The 20,400-nt window shown below is 38.5% G+C and overlaps 1 pseudogene; it reads left to right on the top strand.

The window, feature by feature from the left end:
- The first annotated feature begins 15,128 nt into the window (after positions 1–15,128).
- LOC127077208 (uncharacterized) lies at positions 15,129–15,228 on the top strand (annotated as a pseudogene).
- The last annotated feature ends 5,172 nt before the right edge of the window (positions 15,229–20,400 follow it).

Below are 20,400 nucleotides of genomic sequence, written 5' to 3'. Positions count from 1 at the left end.
GTCAGAAGTCTGCCAAAGAAATGGAGACCCATGGTTACTGCTCTGAAGCTGTCAAAGGATCTGAACAATATCAGTCTTGAAGAACTTGTCAGTTCCCTCAGAAGCCATGAGATAGAACTAGAGGAAGATGAGCCTCAGAAAAGGAACAAGTCCGTAACATTAAAGTCCAGATATGAAAGACGCAAACCTGACAGAACCAAAGCTCTCCAGGCAGAAACTGAAGATACTGATGACTCTGAACCAGAAGATTCTGATGATGAAGAAGAATTGTCCCTCCTGACCAGAAGAGTTAAACAACTCTGGAAAAAGAGGAACAACAACTTCAGAAGACCAAGACCCAGAGGGGATCGATCAGAATCAACCTCAAAAGGTAAAACTAACAAAGATATTACTTGTTATGAATGTAAAGAAATAGGTCACTACAGAAATGAATGCCCCAAGCTAAAGAAAGACAATTCTAGAAAAGAAAGCTTCAAGAAAAATACCTTCAGGACAAAGAAAGGATTAATGGCTACCTGGGATGATAGTGAATCTGGGTCATCAGAATCTGACTCTGATGAACAGGCCAACGTGGCACTTATGGCTACCACATCCAGGAGCAACTCAGATGAAGAATCTGAAGAGGTATTTTCTGAACTCTCTCGATTTGATCTAGAATCATGCTTGTCAGAAACTGTTAGCTCATATCAGAAATTAAAACAAAAGCTTAAAAACATAAAAGGCTGTCTTAAAGTAAAATTTGAAGAATATGGCAAGCTTGAGATGACAATTCTAGCGCGGGAAGATACAATCAGATCTTTAACATTAGAAAGAGATGGAGCAAAAAGAAAAAGCTTAGAATTAGAAGAAGCGTTGTCTCAAGCACCACAAACTTCAAATAAATTAATTTATGAATACGAAGAAGCCTTTCAAGAATTTCTGAAAAATGGAATAGGTAGGAGTATTATGGCATCCATGATTTATGGAGTCAGTCAGAACAATAAAAAGGGAATTGGGTATGATCCTAAGGAAGATAAAACTTCTACTAGTGACCAACTTAAATCTCCATTTTCGTATCACTATACACACACACAAGAACAAAAATTTGAAAATGCTAGAAAACCCAAAGTTATAAGAAACTCTGGGAAAACTAATCAGAAAGGACCCAAGAGATTCTGGGTACCGAAAGATAAGATTGTTTATGTTGCAGATATCCTATGCAGCAAAGTTCAGACACCAGTCATGGTACCTGGACTCTGGATGCTCGCGACACATGACGAGAAGAAAGTCTATGTTCCAAAGTCTGGAACTTAAAGACACTGGGTTTGTAGGCTTCGGAGGAGATCAGAAAGGAAGGATCAGAGGCTCCGGAACTATTGGTAATGGTACTCTTCCCTCTATATCTGATGTCCTTTACGTAGAAGGATTAATGCATAACTTGTTATCCATAAGTCAATTAAGTGATAACGGTTATGATGTAATCTTTAATCAAAAAACATGTAAAGCCATTAATCAGAACGATGGCTCTGTCCTTTTCACAGGCAAGAGGAAAAACAACATTTATAAAATTAATCTTTCTGATTTAAAAGAACAAAATGTTAAATGTCTGATGTCGGTTCATAAAGAGCAATGGGTATGGCATAGACGCTTGGGCCACATTAGCATGAGGAAACTTTCTCAGCTAAATAAACTCGAGTTAGTCAGAGGCCTACCTAAACTAAAGTTTTCTTCAGATGCTCTATGTGAGGCATGTCAGAAAGGAAAATTTTCAAAAACGTCTTTCAAAAAGAAAAATGTTGTTTCTACCTCTAAGCCTCTGGAACTTCTCCACATTGACTTATTTGGTCCTGTGAAAACAGCATCAGTCAATGGAAAGAAGTATGGACTAGTCATTGTTGATGATTATAGCCGCTGGACATGGGTGAAATTCCTAAAGCACAAGAGTGAGTCTCACTCTGTATTCACTAGTTTCTGCTCCAAAGTGCAAAAAAAATTTGACTCTAAAATTATTAGAGTCAGAAGTGATCATGGTGGGGAATTTGAAAACAAAGATTTTGAGGAATTATTTGACTCTAATGGAATATCCCATGATTTCTCCTGTCCTAGAACTCCACAACAAAATGGAGTTGTAGAGAGGAAGAATAGGACACTCCAAGAGATGGCCAGAACCATGATCAATGAAACTAATGTGGCAAAGCACTTTTGGGCAGAAGCTGTAAATACAACGTGTTACATTCAGAATAGAATCTCTATAAGACCTATTCTGGAAAAGACTCCCTATGAACTGTGTAAAGGAAGAAAACCAAACATTTCATATTTTCATCCTTTTGGATGTTCTTGCTTTATCTTAAACACTAAAGAACATCTGAACAAGTTCGATTCCAAAACACAGAAAGGTATTATGTTAGGATACTCAGAACGCTCTAAAGGCTACAGAGTATATAACACAGAAACCAAAATTGTGGAAGAATCAATTCATGTCAGATTTGATGATAAGCTTGACCCTGAAAAGTCAAAGCTAGTTGAGAATTTTGCAGATTTAGAAATTACTCTTGCAGGATCTAATAAAACTCCAGAAGCAACTGTCACTCAGAACTCTGAAGAAATTAAATCCCCAGAAATCCCAAAGAAAGTTAAAAGTCGTATCAACGTATCTGAAGATTTGATTCTGGGAAACAAGGACGAACCTGTCAGAACCAGATTTACCTTCAGGACCTCTGAAGATACTCCTCTGGGACTAGTATCTCTGATTGAGCCTACGTCATGTGATGAAGCACTTCAAGATAACGACTGGGTTTCAGCCATGCAAGAAGAATTAGATCAATTCACAAAGAATGATGTCTGGGATCTTGTTCCAAAGCCCAGAGGCACTCACGTTATTGGAACCAGATGGGTATTCAGAAACAAGCTGAATGAGAAAGGAGAAGTCGTCAGAAATAAAGCTCGACTGGTAGCTCAAGGTTATAGTTAACAAGAAGGTATTGACTATAATGAAACCTTTGCTCCAGTCGCAAGGTTAGAATCTATTCGTCTTCTTGTATCTTTTGCTATAAACCACTCTATCAAATTATATCAAATGGATGTCAAGAGTGCATTCCTTAATGGTTATATATCAGAAGAAGTGTATGTCAACCAACCTCCAGGTTTTGAAAATCCAAATTTTCCAGAACATGTTTTTAAACTTAAAAAATCTTTATATGGACTTAAACAAGCTCCCAGAGCTTGGTATGCACGTTTAAGCAATTTCCTTCTGGAACACAATTTTATCAGAGGGAAAGTTGACTCCACACTCTTCTGTAAGAACCTTAACAATGATCTCATGATATGTCAGATATACGTTGATGATATTATTTTTGGTTCAGTTAACGCCTCTGTTTGTCAAGAATTCTCTGAGTTAATGCAGGCAGAATTTGAAATGAGCTTAATGCAAGAACTAAAGTTCTTTCTGGGAATTCAAATTAACCAAACTTCAGAAGTTACATACGTTCATCAAAGAAAATACATTAAAGATGTTCTAAATAAATTTGATATGGCTGACTGCAACTCTGAAAAAACTCCCATCAAAGAAGTTACATACGTTCATCAAAGAAAATACATTAAAGACTTTCTTATCAAGGCACCCCAATGAGGTATAACGACATATTTTTTAAAGTGTTTGACAGTTCTCGTAAAACCGTCATTGGAGAAGTGGACCCTCCAGTGAAGATAGGTACGAGTGATTTCCAAATTACTTTCTAAGTAATGGATATCAACCTGACCTATAGCTGCTTGTTAGGAAGGCCATGGATTCATGAAGCTGGAGATGTAACGTCTATTATACACTAGAAGCTGAAATTTGTGAAGAACATCAAGCTTGTCATTGTTAGTGGATAAAAGGCATCATTAGTGAGCCATTTGTCATCTTTTACTTACATTGATGCTAAGGAGGAGGTTGGAACTCCATTCCAAGCTTTGTCCATTTATGATGAACTTAAGAAAGATGGGTGATCGCTCGACTGGGTGAGTCGAGAATGGGATACAAACTGCAAGTGCACAGTTCTATCGCGTAGTTTTAAAAGATATCGATCCCACAGGGACTTATGAATCGATATACCGTTATCTAAGGTTACTACGTAAATCTAAGGTGAAAATGTTTGATTGTTTGGGGAAAAGCTAAGATCTAAACTAATATCTAGATTAAATATCAATAAAACGGATATCGGTATGTAGTTCGTCAAAACTAGGGAATCAAGTCTTTGTCGGTTTCTTGGTTTTAAAATGAATCGTTTCGGTTAACTTTATTGGTTAAAGGTTCTATCTCAAACTCTCGCTCTGTTGAATAAACCATGATTTTATATTAATGTTGCTGTCACTTATAATTAAGTCAAAAACCATATTTTGAAAACAATAAAGTTGCAGAAACTCTTTTTAAGAAAATACTGACCGTTTTAAACACCCTTATCTCAAACTCTCGCTCTGTTGACTTAGGTTATATAATTAAATCCAAATGCTTAACTCTCGTCCTCACATCCAATCTTTAAAAATACTTTTTGGAAAAGGTCAGAATTCAATTAACTCTAAAACTTGCTCTCGCCCTGATCTAGAATTAATGCCTAACTTACACTGTCCAGTTAAAATCTCAAACTCTCGCTCTATTGATTTTAACTTCTTTATGTCTTTTACTTTTGTAAAAAATCTTGTTATTAAACCTGTAAGTTGAAACCGTAAAAAGATTGATTTTGATTTTAAGTTTAAATAGACCGACTCAGTCTTGATCCCTTATTCTGCTTACTTTACATACCGATACCTAGGCAAATTAGCCAGACATGCTAAATAAATAAGAATTTATATCATGCATAAACAGACTCATTCCAGGCAGGCAATATGAATAAACAATAGAATAAAACATTAAAAATTAAATAACAATTAAAGAACCTGAATGCGTAATACAATGGTCTTGAACACTCCACCACAAGCCGGTAGGATTTGTTCTTGGATTCTTCAATTAGACAGTAAATTAAATCAAGGAAATAAAACTGGAATATAACGTAAGGTTAAATCCGGTATAAAGTTGCACAATAGTTTCCGGTGTAGAAACTATTATGCGAAAAATATCTAAAAGCTAAAACTGGAAAGGTAAATTTGCAAGGGAAAAAGAATGTAAAGCTTGCAAAAGAAATAAATAAAATAAACAATGCTAAGTTGCTGGAAAGGAAGAAAAATAAGCAAAGGCGTGAAAAGAAAATTTGGCAGAGCTTCGGCAAACTGAGCGTGCAAAAACTGAGACTTTTTTAGGTTTGTGAGATGGCTATTTATAATAGCCTTGGTAACTGCCTTCCGTTTCCCACGAGTCTTCAGCATGGCTAAATACACGGCGTGGGCATAGGACACGAACTCTCTCAACGTTCTTCTTCAATTCTTCTGAGAGCGTGACTTGCGCCAAAAAGCTAGTGGAATGGTGTGACGCTCGTCACACCATGTGTGACGCTCGTCACAGGGATGCTTCTAGTGTGACGCTCGTCACAACCCTTGTGACGCCCGTCACAGGCACAACGTGCGCTTTCTTTTGGGCTGGGCTTGGTCTTTGATATTTGTTTCCTTTTTACTCCTTTCTACACCTCCTTTTCTTCCCTTTTTCACTTTTGCTTCAAAATGGATACCTGACATAAATAGAAAAGAAATACTGCATAATATCTGATAAAATGGGATAAATTAAAGTAAATGATAATATAATCTAATTGAATTAAGTCTTCAAATGTGATATAATTTCATGTTATCAAACTCCCCCATACTTAAATCTTTGCTTGTCCTCAAGCAAAATTCAGTATAGAACTTGTTAAAAGTTTTAGCCAGATGAAATTTCAAAGCACACATCAATTCGTACTAGGTTGCAAATGGATTTTTGTTTAGGAGGACTCGAGTTTAATCTTGACATCAACAACTACCGTTACAACTTAGATAACCCTACTTTATGCCAATCAGTTCAAGTACCTTGTGATAGCTATCCTGGTTCCTTTAGTCTTATTTCACCCGCTTTCATTCTAGGGAAATCACATTAAGCCCTTTATCCTTTCGCGCACATAGTGGAGTAACCGGTTAGTGATTATGATCCGCTTTTAGCTAGAAGTTCTGGTACATAAGTTGGATAACTTCATCATTCAGCCCATTGCAAATTGCGGGGGATCGAACCGTAGTCCGCCCTACCGAGTTCAGTACCAGATTCCTACTGAACCAACTCATAATGGGTCTTTCGTATTGTGCTTTTGCATGATCTGCAACCTTTAGATTAAATGATCTGGTAAGGATCACCTAATTTACTTAGTGCATTTCTTGATATATTTATATATCTTAGGTTACTTTGGGGATCATTCACTTATATTCATCGGCCCTCCACGTAGTTTGCTATTAAGATGGTGCTGACTTCTGTATAAACTACTTGGGGTTGCCATAGAACTAAAAGTTCAAGGAATCGGTATAATAGGTACTTATCCTGCTTTAACATATTGAGGTTCTCAGAGCGTTGTTATGGTAATGATTTTGTTTTGATTTCACTCAAATTTTTTTTAGTAAGCAACCTTTATACTTATTGGGTGTGTTAAAATTTTTTTTGTTATGGCTCAAGAAAATTGAGGGGAATAGATAATAGAAAATTTTTCACACTTAGGAACTTAACTTAAAATATTTTTTTTTTTTTTTTTTTTTTTTTTTTTTTTTTTTTTTTTAGGGAAAAAAAGGGAAATAACGATGAAAGGGAGAGTACATACTTGAAAAATGAGAATGGAAAGAATATTGTTTCCCCCCCCATACTTAAACTAAACATTGTCCTCAATGTTTTAAGGGAAAGAAATACAAAATGGAAATGAAAAGAAAAAGGAAATATAACTAAGGCTGCCTACCGCCTCTGGTTCTTGGACCTGGTGATCTTTGACGTATGTCTAAGTTGTCGAACCTGCTAAACAATTCAGTAAACCGCTGGTCGGTTATGGCATTCCGAGCATCCTGTTGCTGTTGCATTTGACGCATCATCTGCATCATCTCTGCATTCTGTGTCTGCATACCATCGATAGCATCCATAATGTCGTCGTTGGTCGCAGGCCTTCTTCGTCGACGACGTTGGGAGGATGGGCCGGCTGCATTACGGGAAGGGTTGAGCGGGACTGATTGTTGTGTTGGCGGATGGTCACCTTGTTCCATTTCTTCAAACTCATCAGTTTGCTGGTTTGTTTGTGAAGGCTCGGTGGTTTCAGGAGCGCTAAGATCGTAGAGGTGGCGGTCGGGGTTTGTGACATCAGTTAGGGTGGTATTGGGTAGCACAACACTCGGGACTGCTTGGTTGTTCACCATAAGATAATAGCCTCCGCCTACTCTGTTTTTAATCAGGCGGCTAGAACGGCAATAGCTGATATCCATAGACAGGGGAGGTAGGGATTCTAAAGTTTGGAGTCTATCCCCTAGGTTCAGGCCAAGTGCTATGGAGGTTATTAATCCACCAATTATAAAGGGTTGCCGGCCTCTAGCACATAAGGTGCGGATATGATGAAAGAGAAAGGAGGCGGCGTTTACCTGGGCTTGCGGTTCGAAGACGCACTGGAGGAAAAATAACTCCTTTGAGTTGACCTTGCTGTTGTTTGGTCTACCAAAAACTGTGTTTTGCAAGATACGGAGAAAATAACGGATGGTGGGGTTATGGATGTGGGAGAGAAGGAGTTCTTCCCAGTTGTAGGTCTCTATACCGGAAATTTTCTTAAAAAGGTCAAAAACGCCAACTGTGTTCCAGTTTAGGTCGGGAGGGATTCTGGGGTAGACTTGGCCTTCTGTGGTAAATTGTAGCATGGTACTCAATTGGTTTTGGGTTAGAGAGTACTCGGTGTTAAACATGCGGAAGGTTGCGGTACCGGTCAGAAATTCACCCTCACCGGCGGGAGTGGTGTAGTCGTAAGAACTTAGGAATTCTAAGGTTAGGGAAGGGTAGGTGGGTTGGTTATGAGTGCAAAGGAAGGTTAAATCGGCTTTACGGAGCATCCACTCGATACCTTGGAGTAAGCCTAATTGTTGTAAACAAGTTAAATCGGGGTACCTGGTGGAAGCGACGCCTCGCTGCTGGAAGCGCTCGAATTGCTCTTGCTGATAGTTGTCATCTCCGGATCGGAAGATGATATTTCCGAAATTTTGATTTCCCGCCATTGTGATGAATTTTTGAAGGGATGATTTGGAAAGAAAAAGAAATGTATTTGATATGAGAGAATTGTTTGTGGTGAATGAAGGAAGTTTTGGTAGGTATTTATAGGAGAAGGATTGGAAGGTAGAAAGAAAAAGTGGTTGAAGAGTAATTAAGTGTGGTAAACGAAAAAATGAATGGGGAAGGTAAAAATTAAAGTGTAACGTTCGTCTCCAACGGCTCCCTAACGTTCACATGTCTGAGGGGCGTTACGCTCGTCACAAGGCTGTGACGTTCGTAACAGGCGTTTTGCGTGCCGTTCGTCATGGAGTGTGTGACGCTCGTCACACAGTCCTTTTTGGCAAGGCTTCAGTAGCGCTTCACAGAATTACTTTGGTAGCGTATTTTAATGTTTCATTTTGCTTATGATCATTTTTAGTCTGCAGTTTTAATGTATTGTGCACGCTTACTTGCTTTGTATAATAATAATAGGTAACAACAGTAGAGCATAATAGCCATTGCATAATAAAATTAACTAAACAGCTTCAATAAAAATGATCATAATGTATTACAGTGAAAGAAAACAATGAAATGAAATAGAAATAAACATGAATTCAAATAACATTAATGAAAAATCTAGCCTAAAACTAAATAACTTAGAAAGAAAAATAACTAAATTCCATCTATCTTCGGATCTCTGGCCGGAGGAGCAAAAGAGTTAACATGATGCCGTAACATACGTAACTGACTTGCCGTGCTGCTCATGTATTCTAGGATTTCAAGTCTCAAGCTGTGGAAATCTTCCCTGAGGGCGTCTTGTTCTGACATCAAGGCTTCAATGACGGTTTTAATATCTGTTCCTGGCATATGATGTCGGAGATCAGGCATGGCTGATTCTTCGGTCAGGGCAGGCTGAGGGGGAGGATCAATATCATAGTAGCCGGAAGGTGTCTGAGGGTCAGATTCAGCAAGAGAGATATGGTCAACATAGTGCTCATAGTCATCACAAATCTCATAATCCTGGATGGATTCAGTTGATCCAGCAGGAGTTGGGGTTTCATTCAGGTTATAGAGCCAGTTCCTTTGATTGTGAACACTAGTTCTAGGATCGGGCATGGTGAATAGGCAGAGAACCTGGTTATCAATAATAAGCTCGAACTCATCAGACCCTATGTTTGCTATAAACATAATGTTGAAGAGGAAAGGTATACTCATAGTAGTAATGCCACAAAAAGGGCTAAGGTCAAGCATAGGCTGACGTAATCCAATAGCATTACCTATCATAGTGATCAAACCGCCTATTCTAATGGGTGCTCGCTCATCCTGGATAAGGTGGTCCAAATTAGCTAACATAAAAGTAGCACCGTTTACTGGACGGTTCTGGGAAGCACAAAATATGATGAAGAGTTCATCACGTGAAACTGAAGTACTATTTGGCTTCTTCCCAAATAAAGTGTGGGTCAGGATCTTATGGAAATAGCGAAAAGCCGGGTTATGTATGTTTCCAGAGAGAAACTCATGTTCCTCGGGCTCATCATTTCCAGTCAGCTTACCCCAAAAGTGTTCAAGCTCTCTATATTCAAAAAGTTCTTCCTGGCTTACAGTGAATGTATCAAAGGAGGTAGGAAAACCCAAAAGGTTGGTGAAGTCTCTAATATTAAATTGGTACTCCATATTGAACATTCTGAACTGGATAAAACCTCTGCTAATTCCTTTTCCATGGCTAGGTAGATAGATTAATGAACTAAGGAATTCTAGTGTGAGTCTCCGGTAGGTGGTGAAATGTCTCAGGATAGGGGAGGTCTCCCATCCTATCTGATTCAGCAAAAACAGGACACTCTGTCTCAGTCCAAGGGCAGTCATAGCCCAATCATCAGCATATAAACTAGGTAGCATCTCTCTAGCGGCTAGTTCTTCAAACTTTCGTTTCTGAGCCATTCCTCTGAACTTGATACCCATACGATCAGAATGTCCCATCTGGTTAGTGTTAGCTAGAGAAAAGAAACATGAGTTTAAGTCAGGATTTGGCCAAATGCCGAAAGAAGAAAAGAATTATTATTATTATATATATATATATATATATATTTTTTTTTTTTTTCTTTTTGAATAAATCAATAATGAATACTAAATAGAAATTAAAAGAAATAATTAAGAGAAAAATAGGGAATTGATAATAATAATAGAATAATAAAATAACAAATTAATTTGTGGGTTGTCTCCCACTAAGCGCTTTGTTTAAATGTCGCAAGCTCGACAAAAAAAACTGTTAAATATAGTCTATGAGTCCTGGGGGCGTTTCGTCTAAGTGTAGAATCTGCGAATCCTCGTTGGTTTCCGCATAGTGATAATGTTTCAGACGTTGCCCGTTTACGGTGAACGGTTCTGTAGATTGTCCTTTTATTTCTACCGCTCCACTGGGAAAGATTTTAGTGATATGAAAAGGTCCTGACCATCTGGATCGTAGTTTTCCCGGGAATAACTTTAGTCTAGAGTTAAATAAAAGTACTGCGTCGCCTTGCTTGAAGATTTTCCTTGATATACGCTTGTCATGTCATTGTTTTGTTCTTTCTTTATAGATTTTGGCATTTTCATAGGCGTCTCTTCTGAGTTCCTCTAATTCGTTTATGTCAAGGATTCTCTTTTCACCGGCGGCTTTATAATTCAAATTTAAATTTCTAATAGCCCAATAGGCTTTATGTTCTAATTCTACCGGGAGGTGACAGGATTTTCCATAAATGAGCTTAAATGGGGTCGTCCCTATGGGAGTTTTATAAGCAGTTCGGTATGCCCATAAAGCTTCTGGTAATTTCAATGACCAATCTTTCCTTGAAGTGGTGACCGTTTTTTCTAGTATTTGCTTGATTTCTCTGTTAGATACTTCCACTTGTCCACTGGTTTGAGGATGGTAAGGTGTTGCTATCCTATGTCTCACTCCATATTTAAGTAGTAGTTTTTCGAGTACCTTGGATATAAAGTGTGATCCACCATCACTGACTACTATTCTTGGGATGCCAAATCTCGGAAATATTATATTTTTAAAGAGTCTAGTTACTACTCGGGTGTCATTTGTTGGAGAAGCTATAGCTTCGATCCATTTTGATACGTAGTCAACTGCCACGAGTATGTATTTGTTACCGAAAGAGGATGGAAAGGGTCCCATGAAGTCTATCCCCCACACGTCAAAAATCTCTACTTCCAAAATACCTTTTTGTGGCATCTCGTCACGTCTAGATATGTTTCCCGTGCGTTGACATCTGTCACACTCCTTAATAGCCGCATGTACGTCCTTCCATATAGTTGGCCAAAAAAAGCCAGCTTGTAGGATTTTAGAGCAGGTCTTGGATGTACTTGTGTGTCCGTCATAAGGCGCAGAGTGACAGTGTTGGATTATATTTTCTACCTCTTCTTCGGGTATACATCGACGGAAAATACCATCGGGGCCTCTTTTGAAAAGTAAGGGATCATCCCAGTAATAGTGTTTTATGTCGTGGAAGAATCGTTTCTTCTGTTGGTAAGATAAAGTAGGTGGAACTATTCCGGCAGCTAAATAATTGACTAGATCAGCGTACCATGGTATGACAGATATAGCTAAGGTGGTTTCTACTTGCATGTCGGAGTTGTTCTCTTCCAAAGTAGCTATGAGTTTATCATACGAGAAATCATCATTAATGGATGTTCTTTCTGGTTCAAGGTTCTCAAGTCTAGAGAGATGGTCTGCTACTACGTTTTCAGTTCCTTTCTTGTCCTTGATTTCTAAGTCGAATTCTTGCAGTAACAAGATCCATCTTAGGAGTCTAGGTTTAGCATCCTTTTTTGTTAAAAGGTACCTGATAGCAGCGTGATCAGTGTAAACTATTATTTTGGCTCCTACCAGGTAAGAACGAAATTTATCTAGCGCAAATACCACTGCTAGGAGTTCTTTCTCGGTTGTGGCATAATTCATCTGTGCTTCATCCAGGGTTCTGCTAGCGTAATATATAACGTGAAGCTTTTTATCCTTTCTTTGTCCTAAAACAGCACCTACAGCATAATCACTGGCATCGCACATTATTTCGAATGGTTCATTCCAGTATGGTGTCTGCATAATGGGTGCGGAGATCAATGCTTGTTTAAGAGTTTGAAATGCTTTTAAACAGTTATCGTCGAATATGAATTCAGCATCTTTCATCAACAGTCCGGTTAAGGGTTTAGTTATCTTAGAGAAGTCTTTGATGAATCGTCGGTAAAAACCGGCGTGTCCTAAAAAGCTTCGTACTTCTCTCACAGTTCTTGGGGGTTGAAGATTTTCGATTACCTCTATTTTGGCTTTGTCTACTTCAATTCCTCTGTTCGAGATGATGTGTCCTAAAACAATGCCTTCTTGTACCATAAAGTGGCACTTTTCCCAATTAAGTACTAAGTTTACTTTTACACATCGTTCCAGAACTCTTTCCAGGTTTTCAAGGCATTCTTCGAAACTTTGTCCGTATACAGAAAAGTCATCCATAAATACTTCCATGATGTTTTCGAGAAAGTCGGCGAATATTGCCATCATGCATCTTTGAAAAGTTGCAGGGGCATTACACAGACCAAACGGCATTCGTCTATACGCGAAGGTACCAAAAGGGCATGTGAATGTTGTCTTTTCTTGGTCATCAGGGTGAATTGGTATTTGAAAGAAGCCTGAATAACCGTCTAAATAACAGAAGTGTGAATGTTTAGCTAATCGTTCTAACATCTGGTCAATGAATGGTAAAGGGAAATGATCTTTTCGGGTTGCTTTGTTTAGTTTCCTATAATCAATGCACATTCTCCATCCCGATTCGATTCGTTTAGTTATAGTTTCTCCTTTTTCGTTTTCAATAACGGTTATGCCTCCTTTCTTTGGTACAACGTGTACAGGACTAACCCATTTGCTATCAGATATAGGATATATAATACCTGCTTCTAATAACTTGGTTATTTCTTTCTTTACTACCTCACTTAGGATCGGATTCAGTCTTCTCTGGTGTTCCCTAGAGGTTTTACAGTCTTCTTCTAACATGATGCGGTGCATACAAATAGAAGGGCTTATTCCTTTGAGATCGGTGATGTGGTATCCTAGTGCGGTTGGATATTTTCTTAAGATATGTAGGAGTTTTTCTGTTTCGAGTCTTCCTAGATCTGCATTAACTATCACAGGTCGTTCAAGTTCTAAGTCTAGGAATTCATATCTCAGATTTTTGGGAAGTGTTTTCAAATCAGGGGTTGGTTTGTTAAGACACTGCGTAGGATCCGGTGTTATTGCTAAGCATTGTTTAGATTTGTCCTCTAAAAGATAGTCTGATGATTTGTCTTCTCCTGACTCTGCTTCTTTTATGCATTCATCGATGATATCCATGAAGTAACATGTATCTTCTATTGCAGGTGCTTTCAAGAATTGGGAAAGAATGAATTCAATTTTCTCTTCACCTACTTCGAAGGTGAGTCGTCCTCGTTTTACGTCTATGATTGCACCGGCAGTTGCTAAGAATGGTCTTCCTAGTATAATAGGTGTAGTATCATCTTCTCTAATGTCCATAATTGTGAAGTCAGTGGGAATGTAAAACTGACCTATGCGTACGGGAACGTTTTCAAGGATTCCTACAGGATATTTGATGGAACGATCTGCTAATTGCACAGACATTTTGGTCGGTCTTAATTCTCCCATTTCCAGTTTCTTACATATGGATAAAGGCATAACGCTAATTCCGGCTCCTAAATCGCATAAGGCTTTGTCGATGACAAATTTTCCTATGTGACAGGGTATAGAGAAACTACCCGGATCCTTGAGTTAGGGGGCATGTTTTGGATTATAGCGCTACATTCGGCAGGGAGTGTAACGGTTTCTCTATCCTCAAGTTTCCTCTTATTGGAAAGAATTTCTTTTAAGAATTTAGCATATGAGGGCATCTGCGTGATAGCTTCGGTAAACAGAATTGTAACGTTTAATTGTTTAAGGAGATCAACAAATTTTCTAAATTGGCCTACATCTTTGGTTTTAACAAGCCTTTGAGGGTAAGGTATAGGTGGTTTGTAAGGTGGTGGAGGTACATAAGGTTCCTTCTTTTCTAGGGTTTCCTTATTACTCTCTTCCTTTTCCTTAGGTTCACTTTCCTCAGTAGATTTCTTAGGGTTTTGGTTTTCTATCCTTGGGTCAGACGGTCCTTCCACTTCCGTTCCACTTCTCAATATAATTGCATGAGCTTGGCTTCTCGGATTGGGTTGGGGCTGTCCAGGGAATGTACCAGTTGGTGCAGCAGTAGGTGCTTGTTGTTGAGCTACTTGAGATATTTGCGTTTCTAGCATTTTGTTATGGGTAGCCAGGGCATCTACTTTGCTTGCTAGTTGTTTTAGTTGTTCGCCAGTGTGTACGTTCTGGTTTAAGAAATCTTTATTGGTTTGTTGTTGGGAAGCTATAAAGTTTTCCATCATGATTTCCATGTTGGATTTTCTAGGGGTATTATTGTTAGGATTCGGTTTCTGATATCCTGGAGATATAGATGGGGCTTGATTTGGAGACTGTCCAGGTGCGTATAAAGCATTATTACTCTTATATGAGAAGTTTGGATGGTTCTTCCAATTTGGGTTATAGGTATTCGAATAGGGGCTTCCTTTAGCATAGTTTACTTGCTCTGCTTGGATTCCAGTCAAGAGTTGACATTCCGCAGGAGTGTGGCCTTGGATTCCACAGACCTCGCAATTCTGAGTTATAGCAACCACGGCTGTTGGAGGTGATACGTTTAAACTTTCAATTTTCTGGACCAAAGCATCCACTTTTGCATTGACGTGATCAAGGTTACTTATCTCGTACATGCCAGTTTTCGGTTGAGGTTTTTCCACATTCGTTCGTTCGGTTCCCCACTGATAGTGGTTTTGGGCCATGCTCTCGATAAGTTGGTAAGCATCAGCGTAAGGTTTGTTCATTAGTGCACCACCTGCAGCGGCGTCTATTGTTAACCTTGTATTGTATAAGAGACCATTATAAAATGTGTGGATTACTAACCAGTCTTCCAAACCATGGTGTGGGCAAAGTCTCATCATGTCTTTGTATCTTTCCCATGCTTCGAAAAGAGACTCGTTGTCTTTCTGTTTAAATCCGTTTATCTGGGCTCTTAACATAGCTGTTTTGCTTGGCGGAAAATATCGGGTAAGAAAAACTTTCTTCAACTCGTTCCATGTGGTGACTGAGTTGGAAGGGAGAGATTGAAGCCATCTTCTAGCGCTATCTCTTAATGAGAAAGGAAAAAGACGAAGTCGAATTGCCTCTGAAGTGACACCATTAGCTTTAACAGTATCAGCGTATTGAACAAATACGGATAAATGAAGGTTTGGATCTTCGGTAAGATTTCCAGAGAATTGGTTCTGTTGCACAGCCTGCAACAACGAAGGTTTAAGTTCAAAGTTGTTTGCTTCGATTGCGGGCAGAGCAATACTTGAATGCGGTTCATCTTGCGATGGAGCGGCGTAATCTCTAAGAGCACGAGCTGGTTCTGCCATCTCGGTTAAAGAAGGAAAAATGTTTTTGAAATCTGGAAGGTTTATAGGAGGGAGATTGTTTTCAGCACGATATTCCCGAATTCGTCGTAAGACTCGGAGATATAGTTCGATATCGTTGATTCGTAAATAGAGCGGTTCGCCTTGAGAGCGAGTGCGTGGCATACAAATCAACGAAAGAAAGAAAATAGAAGAAAAAGAAACCTTAGTCTCTACAGCGTAACGGAAGAGTTACGATATCGATTGAATAAAAATCCCCGGCAACGGCGCCAAAAACTTGATCGCTCGACTGGGTGAGTCGAGAATGGGATACAAACTGCAAGTGCACAGTTCTATCGCGTAGTTTTAAAAGATATCGATCCCACAGGGACTTATGAATCGATATACCGTTATCTAAGGTTACTACGTAAATCTAAGGTGAAAATGTTTGATTGTTTGGGGAAAAGCTAAGATCTAAACTAATATCTAGATTAAATATCAATAAAACGGATATCGGTATGTAGTTCGTCAAAACTAGGGAATCAAGTCTTTGTCGGTTTCTTGGTTTTAAAATGAATCGTTTCGGTTAACTTTATTGGTTAAAGGTTCTATCTCAAACTCTCGCTCTGTTGAATAAACCATGATTTTATATTAATGTTGCTGTCACTTATAATTAAGTCAAAAACCATATTTTGAAAACAATAAAGTTGCAGAAACTCTTTTTAAGAAAATACTGACCGTTTTAAACACCCTTATCTCAAACTCTCGCTCTGTTGACTTAGGTTATATAATTAAATCCAAATGCTTAACTCTCGTCCTCACATCCAATCTTTAAAAATACTTTTTGGAAAAGGTCAGAATTCAATTAACTCTAAAACTTGCTCTCGCCCTGATCTAGAATTAATGCCTAACTTACACTGTCCAGTTAAAATCTCAAACTCTCGCTCTATTGATTTTAACTTCTTTATGTCTTTTACTTTTGTAAAAAATCTTGTTATTAAACCTGTAAGTTGAAACCGTAAAAAGATTGATTTTGATTTTAAGTTTAAATAGACCGACTCAGTCTTGATCCCTTATTCTACTTACTTTACATACCGATACCTAGGCAAATTAGCCAGACATGCTAAATAAATAAGAATTTATATCATGCATAAACAGACTCATTCCAGGCAGGCAATATGAATAAACAATAGAATAAAACATTAAAAATTAAATAACAATTAAAGAACCTGAATGCGTAATACAATGGTCTTGAACACTCCACCACAAGCCGGTAGGATTTGTTCTTGGATTCTTCAATTAGACAGTAAATTAAATCAAGGAAATAAAACTGGAATATAACGTAAGGTTAAATCCGGTATAAAGTTGCACAATAGTTTCCGGTGTAGAAACTATTATGCGAAAAATATCTAAAAGCTAAAACTGGAAAGGTAAATTTGCAAGGGAAAAAGAATGTAAAGCTTGCAAAAGAAATAAATAAAATAAATAATGCTAAGTTGCTGGAAAGGAAGAAAAATAAGCAAAGGCGTGAAAAGAAAATTTGGCAGAGCTTCGGCAAACTGAGCGTGCAAAAACTGAGACTTTTTTAGGTTTGTGAGATGGCTATTTATAATAGCCTTGGTAACTGCCTTCCGTTTCCCACGAGTCTTCAGCATGGCTAAATACACGGCGTGGGCATAGGACACGAACTCTCTCAACGTTCTTCTTCAATTCTTCTGAGAGCGTGACTTGCGCCAAAAAGCTAGTGGAATGGTGTGACGCTCGTCACACCATGTGTGACGCTCGTCACAGGGATGCTTCTAGTGTGACGCTCGTCACAACCCTTGTGACGCCCGTCACAGGCACAACGTGCGCTTTCTTTTGGGTTGGGCTTGGTCTTTGATATTTGTTTCCTTTTTACTCCTTTCTACACCTCCTTTTCTTCCCTTTTTCACTTTTGCTTCAAAATGGATACCTGACATAAATAGAAAAGAAATACTGCATAATATCTGATAAAATGGGATAAATTAAAGTAAATGATAATATAATCTAATTGAATTAAGTCTTCAAATGTGATATAATTTCATGTTATCAATGGGGAACCCATGTCTTCTTTAAAAGATGCACAAGAGGCTATTCAGGCTGGCAGTATTGATAAGTGGGATCGTCTTGTCGAAGTCGTCGAGAATAAGAATAGGGAAGGGCTAGGATTTCAACCAGGGCCATTAAACGCCAATGTCAAGGTTATGCAACCAGTTTTCCACAGGGGATGGTTCATTCATGAGAATGATCAACACTCAACTGCAATTATAGAGGACATTGATGAAGGCGAAGCTTGCGCCAACTTTGTGACACATGACCAGACTTGCAACAATTGGGTTGTTGTTGATGTTCCTACTGTCATTCACCGTTCTAAGTAATTTGTTTTTTTTTTTTAGAAAAATACTTCTCCTATGCTTAAGGGAGAAGTGAACATTGTTGGGCATTTTCCTTATTATCATCAATGAAATACAATTTTATTCATCCACATCTATGATGTTTTATTTTTACTTTTTTCTTTTTCTGAAAATGGTAATCATAAAAAAAAAACATAAATAAATAATAATCTTTCCATCTGCGTAATATTTGTTTGCACTCCATTTCTCTAAAATTAAAATATCAAATCATTATGCAGGTTGGTTCTCAAACCCATTGAATATAATGATCCTACCCCATCTCCAAACATTGATTTCCCTGTGTTTGAAGTTGAGGAAGAGAACGATGATGAAGAAGTATCTGATGAGTTATCCCATTTTCTTGAGCACGAGGAGAAAGCCATTCATCCATTTGAATAACATATTGAATTAGTGAATTTGGGTTCCAAAGATGATGTAAAGGAAGTCAATATTGGGTCTCAATTGTGTCTAGAAGCTAAGAAGGGGTTGGTTGACCTTCTTCGAGAATATTCTGATGTGTTTGCTTGGTCCTATCAAGATATGCCTGGTTCAGATTCTAAGATTGTTGAGCATAAATTGCCTTTGAAGCCAAAATGCCCGCCGGTCAAGCAGAAGTTGAGAAGAACTCATCCTAATATGGCAGTGAAGATTAAAGAGGAAGTGAAGAAGCAAATTGGTGCTGGTTTTCTTGTTACCTCTGAGTATCCGTAATGGTTGGCCAATATTGTGCCTGTTCCTAAGAAAGATGGAAAAGTCTACATGTGTGTTGATTACAGAGATTTGAATAAAGCCAGTCTAAAAGATGATTTTCCTTTGCCACACATTGATATGTTGGTAGACAATACAACTAAATTCAAAGTCTTTTCGTTTATGGATGGATTTTCCGATTATAATCAAATAAGGATGGCACCTGAAGATATGGGGAAAACCACATTCATTACACCAGAGAACCATGACCACTCTTTTCCATGACCATTCTTTTCCATGATATGATGCTGAAGCTAGTGGAAATATACTGGAACGTATCGCATGCTCGAACATACAATAGAGTCGCCATCGAACTTTATTTATCCCCAGAGGGAAGGGAAAACATCGATAAAACCCGGGGAAAAGAGATATACTGGGTAAGGAAGTCGGTTATGCAAGGGGAAGGTATTAGCACTCCAAACATCCATGGTACTCCATGGGAACCGTTTTGATTGTTCTCGCTCGAATACGTGTTATCTACAGATTACTCGTAAAGAAGGGGAAAAGGAAAGGAAATAGATAAAGTGCTCAGTGAGGATTAGGGCCCTCATGCCTACGTATCCTCATAGTGCAATGAGGAATTCAGAGCTTCGTAGTTCAAGGAACTAGAGGCTGGAGGTGGAAAGGAGTGTGATAGAAGGTATGGTCTGAACCAAAGAATAATGTTATTTGAACTCCAACAAGGGGTGAAAGTGTGAACCCAAGAGTAAGACTGGTGTGAACCAATAAGTGAGGGCGTATAACACTTGTATCACTGTATTGGAATAACCGAAAAGAAAGGGTTGCCTAAGTGCGGCTGCAAGGTAAGTAAAGAGATGTTCGTCTAAGCAACAGGGTCTAACAAGATGAACAAATCGGCTTTTGGTTCACAAAAAATGGTACAAGATGGAGAACAAAGGTATAGTGTACTTGGCTTAAAGAATAGGTATATCACATGAAATGAAAGAAGGTAGAATGTGAAGGTATCATTGAAATGAATGGAGTGAAGTGACCAAAGTCACAGAATAGAGTATCTGGTGACAAGTGACTGAAAAGGTATTGTTTGAAATCAAAAGGTGAAAGTGTGTTGGAATCCATAAGAGAAGTGAGATTTCTACCATAGAGGGAAACAACGTTAACCAATACGTGGACTCGCGGACCGCCACTGTAGGGTTTTAGCTAAAAAGAAGGAATTAAATGTTTGGGATGAGAGCCAAACAACTCTAGGCATGAAATGTGGACTGTTCGGTAGGCGCCCTAAAAGGATGTATATGGAATTCCAAAGAAGGTGTATTTCAATGTCAAAGAGACAGTATGTCACTGGGTGAACGATTTATGATCGAAGGTAGGTAATGAGTATGAAAGATATGAGTGATTCCCTAAGGCGAAGGAGGAATAATTAGAAGTATGCTCGCCAAGGATTCTCATCCTCGTGCCTACGTATTCTCATTATGAAGTGAGAAAGTCAGAGCATCCGTAGTTCGGAACTACAAAAATAAAGGAAGAGAAATGGTCCCTAAGAAACAGGGACTCACAAGACAAACACTCAAGGGAGGATTGCAGAACTAGGATGCAAGGAGTATTGTATCACTTGCTGGAGAATTGGCAATTCAAGATCAAATCAGGATAGTATCTTGGATCCAAGAGAAGGATAGACTTTTAATCGAGGAG

Source organism: Lathyrus oleraceus, chromosome 4 (genome assembly GCF_024323335.1).
Source record: "Lathyrus oleraceus cultivar Zhongwan6 chromosome 4, CAAS_Psat_ZW6_1.0, whole genome shotgun sequence".
Lineage (NCBI taxonomy): Eukaryota > Viridiplantae > Streptophyta > Magnoliopsida > Fabales > Fabaceae > Lathyrus > Lathyrus oleraceus.
This window is presented reverse-complemented; position numbering and strand designations above follow the sequence as displayed.